This window comes from Capsicum annuum, chromosome 3 (assembly GCF_002878395.1).
Source record: "Capsicum annuum cultivar UCD-10X-F1 chromosome 3, UCD10Xv1.1, whole genome shotgun sequence".
NCBI classification, from domain to species: domain Eukaryota; kingdom Viridiplantae; phylum Streptophyta; class Magnoliopsida; order Solanales; family Solanaceae; genus Capsicum; species Capsicum annuum.
The window spans coordinates 215771084-215781215 of record NC_061113.1 but is presented as its reverse complement, the minus strand read 5'-3'; positions in this window follow the sequence as shown (position 1 = coordinate 215781215).

Below are 10132 nucleotides of genomic sequence, written 5' to 3'. Positions count from 1 at the left end.
TACTAACACTAACTGACATTGTGGATCCACAAGGCTGAGCTAAAGTCCCGAAGGATAAGGTTTTCATGCCTAACTGACGGGTGACCCCTCATAATCTATGGTGGTGTTGTAGTTCTTGAACTTAGGGACTACTACTAATGTCACATGCCTAAATAACGGGGGAGACGTCATCCCTACGTTCACTCAGTGCTAAGTGTTACTCCCTACTGAATGACATTTAAATACTAACTGGTGCATACACTAATAACTGATAACTGATAAGCTTAGGTCATGGTATTCTGAAAATAGTGCATGCAGATTCTGAGGTAATTATAAACATATAAACCATCTTGATCATTTGCTCCTTTCCTTCTTTGAGAAATTTTATCTTTGGAACCAATTGGTCTATAACGCTTCAGGCGTGCCATAGACTCTTCCTTTTATGTACTTTTCATTGGAGCATTTTAAAGTTGAATTATCATATAGAGTTAGCAATATATCTGACAATTAGTTTGTAACATTTTGCAAATGAATTATCTCTTGAACTTCAAGTTCACATATACATTTTTTATGAGGATCTAGATAATTCATTTCATGCATAATTTTCAACTATTATTCAAATCTCCCCTTAATGTTAGGAAATCTAACATTTATCCCCAATCTTATCTTGGAATTCATATTTGTGCACTGTGATGAAGCAATTACATCATATGTCGCACACTGAAATTTTTAGATAAAAAATATTTGGTTCTTGACCTTGAACCAATAGTGTAGAGGAGCCTTGTTAGCTTGATGCATATGAATGTTGATATATTTTAAATGGCACATCTCATACCAAATTTTTTTTGGGCAATAATCAATAATTTAGCTAGAATTGGAGGCATACAATTTTCAGTAAACCAACCAGCATTATCAACATAATTTATAGTTTGAAACTGTGCTCTTAATAATTTGAGCAAACAACTGCACAAAAAATTAAATTGCAAGTCAATAGAAAAGCACATATGACCATATCATAGATGCATCTATTAAATTCTATAATAGTAATCGGTCCACAAGGCAGGAAAACGAGCCCATATTCACCTTTTTATATGTTCCAAAAAAATTAGAGAATATATCACAACCTTAGCTGGTACAATATATGACCACATGAATTCTCAATTATTTTTGCATCACATTTGAATCGGGATGGTCAACCATCATGCCAACTGATATTTTTTCAATAAAATTTTAATTTACTATTGTATGTGCTTCTATCATCATGCATATATTTGTGTATTACAATAAGAAGAAAAGCATGGATAACCTTTTACCCGCGTCAATTGTAGTAAGATAAAGATATAACATCTTTTCATTAATTATAGTCTCAACATATTTTATTTTTAATAAAATCTTCAAAACTTAATAAATTTCTTTTGAGACTTACTACAATCTCAATATTATGAACAATTTCATTCCTCCAGATAGTAACATTTAAGCTCTGTTGGAGCTGTCAATTAATTTTGTGTACTACACATATTTCACACACCAATCATATGGTGAACATCTCCCTCAAGGAGAAAATCATATAAGTACGGTCATAATCTTAAAATATTATATAAGCAAGACTTGTTTCTTGCTTTTACCCTTTGGTAATTCATGATAAATCTATCAAAAATATTTATGTCATACTACAAGTACACTATCAATGACCATTTATGTCAAAATAATTTTTTTTATTTTTCTCAAACCTTCCGTAGAGGTGAGATGTGACATTTATCCAACCATACATCAGCATGTCCTTATTTATAATTTTTATCTCATCATGACACATTCATTTTAAGAATGGTTGAGCATTAACGATTCTTTATCACAAATCTCATTCTCTTCAAGGAATGAATTATAATCATGTCCACATGCTTCACAAAATTTTATTAGAAGGTCATTCTCGTGCTATGAAATTTATTATGTTTACATGACAGACCTCAACATCACTTTGAAAGATCAAGTGCGTCATCACTTTATATTCCTTTGTTTTTATGGAGGATTTATAAAACTTCTATCAAATTAGGTCGCATGACAATCACGTGTGATATGACCTTTCATACCATGCCCATTAGTAGCAAAAATTACCTTCATCTTTTGAAGGATCATTTGAGAACTCATAATGTTCTTTGAAGAATACAACCTTCTAATTCTTTAATATATATATTGTATATACTCAATGTGCACATCTTCGAGATGGCAAAATCGTTCATGCTATAGTAAATTTTAAATTTAGTAGAACCTGAATAATTTTTCAAGTTTGCTATTTTGGAGTATATTTCATAATATTTCTTTTCAATTATTCTACCTCTTATGGAGGTGTTACTCCTATCACATTCACCCCAGGGAATGGATCGGTAGTTTTAATAATCAAAATTCTCATTCTCTAGGAATGAAATATAATAATGTCTTAAACCTATCAAATTATGATAGCTTAAAATTTCTTTCAAGATATTGCTCCTTCATGAGCAAATCGAGGCGTACATATAATGTAACGAAATATTTTGTCCTTGTTACGCCTATATTTATATTCATAAATTCAATCACATGTCTTCTTTCAGACATACTGTAAATTGCATGCCACCACATTCACTTCAAAGAATGGAGCATATTCAATGGGACATATTTCATGACTTTTCAAGAAAATTTTGCCTTAGTCATTATTATATCATCAATATATTGTATTGAGATTAAAACTCAACGTCTTATCCATATAAAGGCATCTTAGGCCAAAAATAAATAGGACTTAAATCCAACATCTTATCATGATGGTGCATTGAAAATCTTAGCCAGATGTCTTACCCTCTTAATGGCATGAGATTTAAATCTATCATCGCACCCTCGGCCAATAACATGTTAGGTCAAAGTATAATAAACTCAAACTTAAGCCTATAACAATATCACCACTTTGTGATTATCAATACTCTTTTCAAACTTAATTAAAGAACATGATTTAATAATATACTTATCTTATCATAAATAGTAGAAAGGTGAAATCGAAATTGTGATGATCGAATAGTTCTTGCAGTCTTGCCTTCTCCACCTTTCGAACCAATTTTATTTTCTTAGTCATCAAATTTTGAGGCGGTAGAATCTCGTACTGATAACGTGTTATAAATAAAGATAAAATATCAATATCAAACTTAAAGAATGAGAGAACTAGAGAATTTTAGTGGTGCATTTGTTACTACTTTGAGGATAATAATAAAATGTACAAAGGGTGGCTATTTATAGACCACCAAATTTAGTTCCTAAGGTTGTCAAACTTGACTTCAAATTAGCAAATTGGCAAGTAGGCAAGTTTGCAATTTGGCCAACTAATCAAGTATTCAAATCCAATTTGAACAAGTAATTTATGGTCTTCAAATCCAACTTGACTACTAACTATTATCTCTAATAAATGATATTTCACACATATACATGTCACATGATATCCATATCATATGACATTTATATTATAATCCCTCCGTCTCATTTTACTTATTTTAAATTTTCTAATTTAATTTTTTATTTTACTTGTCATTTTTCACAAATCAAAAAGAGATAAAAATTTTTCCATGTTTTACCCTTTGCATTAATTATTTTTTCTTCAAATTAAAATGTAAACATCATTTATTAGGAGCACTATGGTAAACTAACCATGTTATTAATTATTTTTTAATCAATATGTCAGGTTAAAATGAGACGAGAAAAAGGGAGTATCCTTTATGTAATTATTCCATAATAACTACTCACAGTAAGTTGCTGATATGGTCCACTTTATTTATAACATTTATTTATTTATTTTTGATAAAATGGATCACATAATTATACCTCTTTTTCAAAGGTCGAATTCATTACTGTTCATATCATCAAAGTTAAAATACATAAATAGTTTAATGACCAAATACACCTAAGAACCTCAATTACTATCTCACTGTGGCATTTTAAAATTTTTTGCTGACATGACATGATGAGTGTAATACACTCATTATCAGTACGTGAGAGGCTATTTAGCAAATTTTTATATTTATTTTTTTCTTCCTCATTTTTTAGCCATCATTTTCCTCAATTTTAAGCTCCTTCAATGGTGAAAAGTGTTGAGATAGATTTCAAAATTAACATGAAAGAATGAATCAAATGCAATTTGATTATGAAAATGTCCTTCAATTTTGAAATCTCAAGTGTAATGACTCAAATCATCGTTACGTGTGAAATCGTATTGAAAATAATTTACAATAAATAATGGACTTAACATAGATGCAAAAAAATTTAAATAAAAAAAAATTAGGACCTAAGAAAATTTGGCCAAGAGGCCCAATAAGGGGCTTGACCGGCCTGTTGGTAACTGTTATAGCGGTTGAGTAACCACAATAACAATAATAGGCAGTGTACCAGACGAGGAATTTTTAAAATTCCTTTTCTTTTATTTTTCTAGGTCGTCCCCTTCCTTTAAAAAAACACCCAAAAAGACTCTAACCCAACAATGAGATTTCAAAGGCCCAGGTGCATGACAAAGGTTTCAAGGCACAATCGGAGGAAACTCAACATGGGAACAGGACTAGCATGCTTGAGACAACTCACTCTTCTCTGTAGCAGTATGTTTCTTCTAAGAGGTAAGCTAAGGTTTAAATTGTAGCTACTAGACTTGGGTTAGATGCAATTAATATTAATCATAATGTTGGGAGTGTCATGCATTAGACCTATGGACACAGAGTTGATTGATTAGACGTACTAAAAGTTTGTGTAGGCTTAAATATGTGATTTATTGTATCTTTTGTTAAGGTTGTTTGAATTATGTAATGGTTAAAAATACAGGGTAGAGATGTGTAGTTGATTATTACTCATGGTAGAGTATGGTGAAAAGTTGAACAAATATAATATAAAATGGTAAAATGAAAAGTTAGAACCCAACTAGTGATTAAATATTTAAATGTACGAATTGCATTAGAGGAGACTTATTTAGTCTCATTGCCTTGGTGGTCATGAAAAATGCTTTCCAAGTTTAGAGGATGAGATAGTGAGTAAAAATGTATAGTTAGAAGATGAGATAGTGAATAATAAGGTATTGGGGTTAACTGATTTGTAGTGTTGGAATTGGTTGTCATGTTGTAGCAATTAATGTTGCCATAGTTAAAAAGGTAATATTGTAACGACCTAAAAATTTGATGAAATATGTGAAATTTATGATTTTATGTGATATGACTATTTTATCCCTCCGTAGTTGCATTATTATATTTTTGGGGTGTGAGAGTGATTGACATGATTTTCGATATATTTTGATACCATTTATGTGATATTGTTATTTTTTATGGCTTCGAGATCCTTATTTTAGACTTATGGGGACATATTTTGATCCATGTGATGGATGGTTGAATGGACTATGCCAACAGCTCTGGAATATTGATTTTAAGCTAGGTAGATCTTTGATCCGGGTCCCCGTGCACCCGACCTCATTTCGACTAATTGATTGAAAAGTTAGAAAATTAAAAATATGAGTGTGGGATCCACATTTGATCAAAACGACCTTGGATAGAAAATCTGACTTCTCCAACAGATCCAGAATATCGATTTTAGGGTGTTAGCATATTTGGTATGATTTTACGTCTTTTAAATCTCATTTCGACCCTCGATTTAAAAAATTATGATTTGGGTTTCGAGGGCCAACTTTGTGAAAATGATATGTTTTTGAAAATCTGATATCTTCATCTTGTCCGAACGTCGAATTTAGTATGGTTGCACAGTTCGTTTGCATGTATCGGACTCTGAACGAATCCCAGACATCCCGTCGAAGTTTGGATTAGACAAAAAAATAGTTTTTTTGCAAAAATTGTGCAAAAAAATCTGCACTAGTTATACCAGTTTTGGGACCTATTTTGCTCATTTTTCATCTTATCTCTTGAGAGTTAAATCCTAAAATAGTGTGGGAGCTTAAATGTAAAGCTTGTGGGAGCTTTGATTGCTAGATTAACATCTATTTCTTGGTTTTATTACGAATTTAAGGTAAGAATTCACCCTTTTCTTAGCAATTTCTTGATTAATTGTTCAAAAACTCAAAAATCTTAGGACTTGATTTTAAATCTCAATTTCACTTCTTTTCAATTGAATAATATTTATATTTTATAATTACTAGTTTTTCATCAATTTAACCCTTAAACAACTCTGATTCTTAATTTTAACCCGGATTTCAAAGATTTTACCCGGTAAAGCTCAAAAATAGTTTTTCTTCGATTTAAACCTCTTTTTTTACTCGATTTGACTTGAATTTTCATCTGTAGGTTCCTAAAAATATGAGAAACATATTTTTAAAGTAAAGTTGCAATTCTGCCCTTTTTCAAAAATTCGTTCTGGGGTCCGTTTTGATCCTGAACTAAAAGTAATCAATATGGGTGTCGTTGGTTTTTTTTATGCGTAGATTTCATATTGGATATTTTTAGTGGAGTGAGGAATCATTCATGGAAAGTGAGGTTATGAGTTCGAAGTGTAGTGGACCGATTTCAACTTTTGAGGTAGGTTATGACTTAACTCTTTCAGACTGGGTTAAGTAGTAACTAATGGTACAAAATGATGTTAAGGGTGGAAACTAATGATGTAAAATATCTATCTATGTTTTGTGCCCGTGTAGGGGCCTATATGTGGTATAATTATCGAAATTGAGATATTATGTGATATGTGTGACCGTGTGGGGTCTATGTGACATTGATAGCCTTGAATACATGTGAATAATTATATTGTATTGTTAAAATGCTTAATGTGGTACCATTGGTGTATTATGATCATATTCATACTTTATTATCATATGAGACGTGTGGAAATTCATGGATGAAACGAAAATAATGAGTGAATATTGGCTCACATGGTGGTGAAAATGTATTATTGTGGTTGATTGTGGAAATATATCATGTGGTTAGTTGTGGATATATATCATGTAGTTGGTTGTGAGCATTACATCTTCATATCATACTCATTCATGAAACATTGATACCACCGTGGCAACATCTGAGAAATACTGGCAATACCTGATAACACCTTTCCGAGGAATGTGTCGGAAAGAAGATATGATATATGTGAATTGTATACGGATTGACGAACCCTCCATGGGTATTGCATTGGGAGGCTTGCCTCCGTAGGTGTATACGGGATTGTGCGATGATCTTGGAGGTTGTGCAATGACCTCGTGCATCATCATCATCATCATTATCATATACATTGCGCTTACTTTATTGTATTTATATTGTGTTGTATTGTCATTTATATAATTGTCTTATCTTCTTTTATTTGTATTTGATGATCTTGTATATGCATGTTCTCTCTTGTTCTACTTATATGTAATATAATGCATACTTGTGTTCTATCTTGTTGTAATATATGGGATATATTAGAACTGTTAATGCAAGCGGTGTGGGATACCATTGTGGGACATTTTCTGATTATAGGTGACGTGCCCTTAGTGTATATTTTGTATGCTTTATTTACTACTTTGCTTGGTCGGCTTATGATACCTACTAAGTAAAAGTAGACCTTACTCATGCCTACTGTGCCCTTTCAATGCAGGTCCTAGCTCGAGAGCGCCTCATCTTGCTTGACTAGAGCAATTATTGGAGCTTCCAAGGTAGCAGTTGGACATTCATGCGTTCGAAGTTTACCTCTATCTTTCTATAGTAGTTATGTCTTTATTAGTATTCAGAGACATATTATTCCTTTATGGTTATTTTTCTGATGTATTTGTCTCCTGGATTGTATTAGTAGTCTTACACTATTGACACCTGAGTTTGGGCTTGATTGGCATTTTGGATAAGGTCTTTTCGCATTGTTATGATTACTTATATGGCTTGGCTTTATTCTAGAAGCCTTACCTTGGGATATTTCTATCTTTTTCTCTTTTGTATCAGTTTGGGTGATAGGCTTATTTGTCAAGGTACGCCATGACAAGTGTCATCATCACCTTCTTGTTTGGATCATGACAAATATAAAGTCTCGATGTTGGGTATGATAGGAGAGAAAATGTCTAAAAATGTGAATTCAGGTGTTAACAGTTCCACTGGGTGCTTGGCAAGTACTGATCATAATATGTATGTAAGAACTAAGGTTACCGATTAAATAAATTAGATGGTCAATGTAACGGTAGACTGGGTTAAACTATGATGTATTTTAGACTGGCACTTGTGATTACTTTTACATGACTTATGATTTACTAAAATCTTGCATGCATTCAAATGCATGGTGATAAGATATTGAGGAGATGGATCGGATACCACGGCAGTACAATATGATATGTACGATGATGGATTGGGGTATCATGTTGGTATTTATGATATTGATGAGATAAGAAGAGACGATGCACACATCTTGCATGCATGCACTCATTCATATATTTGAGCGTGGTCTTATATTATATATGTCTTCCTATGTGTTGCTTTGTTGTGGTGAATGATGGACGAAAGTTATAACGGTAAATGGGATCCCTTGAGTGGAAGGAACTAGAAATAAGATATTTCAATATAATCTTGTGAATGTGAGCACCAAGAAGACTTAATTGATAATAGCTTAAGGACTTGTAAGATCTAAACGTGGTGGGCCAGAGAGAGAAAAAAGAAAAATCGGTTGGAGTGAATAATCAAAGGACAAAGATGTAGTCAAAGAACAAAGATATACAAAAAATTAAAAGATAGGTAGGTCACACAAATGCTAATTGTAGTTCATAGAAATGCTAAGTATAGGTCACAGAGATGCTAAGTATAGGTCACAGAGATGCTAAAGGAGATAATAAAGAGTGAGTGGTTTGGGGGATTCAAAATCGAAGTTTTACTTGATGTTGTAATTTTTTCGTATTTATTATTGAAGTTATTTGTTTCTAACCCTGATCGGTCGATCATACTTACCAGTACGCATGGTTGTACCGATGCTACACTTACTATATCTCCACTCGGGGGTATATCCATGGTGCAGGTCAGTTGTAGTTTCTATAGCAATGATACCGATCACTCAGCAGCAACTCCTACTATTTCTATTCTACATGGATGTTGTCTCATGGATGTCCCTTCTTCATTTATTGTTTTCTCTTGTACCGATTTAGACTAGGTTCAGGAGAATCACTTGTAATTATTTTTTACATTTACTTTTCATACTTGACGTATTAAAATAAGTTCTAAAATGAATTGAGCAAGTGTTATTATTTTAACTTGTTAGACATTCAGATTGTGAATATTAAATTAATTATCTATCCTTTAATTTCTGCATTTATTTGATTTATGAATTTATCATGATTCTCCTATATCTAGGATAGTTGTATATAGATGTCTGACACAACTCAGTTAATTGGGTCGTGACATCAAGCTACCTTCCATACTAATAATATTATCTTTTTTAGGAAAAGTTCGTCTAATTTAGTCCCATTGTTAAATCGAATTGTGAAAATTTCTTCCACATAACCCATTGTTAAGTCTTAAAGTGTCAACCATAAATTCTCTTTTCAATTTATATTTTATTTCTGAATTGAAAATCTTTAAATAATAATTAATCAAATCCAATTAATAAAATATAGAAAAAAGATCAAATATACCCCTTAACTTTTAAAAATTGGCTAGCTTTACCCTCCATCAAACTCTATTGCCATATATACCCTCGTTGTTAACAAAGTTGTCATCCATACCCCTAAAATAGATCAAAAAACTCTGATCAATTAAAATTATCCGATTTTGAAAAAAAAATCACTAACCTTTAGTTAACCTGATCCGACCCGACTCTTCTAACTAAAAACCCATTTTGTGGGGTGTGTGCTTAAAATAAGAAATAGAATAAAGAACAAGAGTCTGATAAGCAGTTAAATCCATGAGAAATATCTACCATCACAGTTAAGATGAATTGTCACAACAAGAAAGCTATAGAGTGATCCAAGTTGTGAAATATGTTTTCTAAGTTTAAAGTGATGGTAGCTGCTATATGTCTGCTATAGCGCAATAATAGCCCCAAATTTCATATCTGCAACTCAATTTTTCTTTGCTCATCATTCTTTTAGCACACACTACTAAAAAGGGGGGGAAACCGACCACAAAAATTTACCACATGTGGTCGGTTTTTCTCAATTTTCAACCACAAAACCAACCAAAATTTGTGGTCAGTAAAGTGGTAGTTTTTTAAAAACCTACCG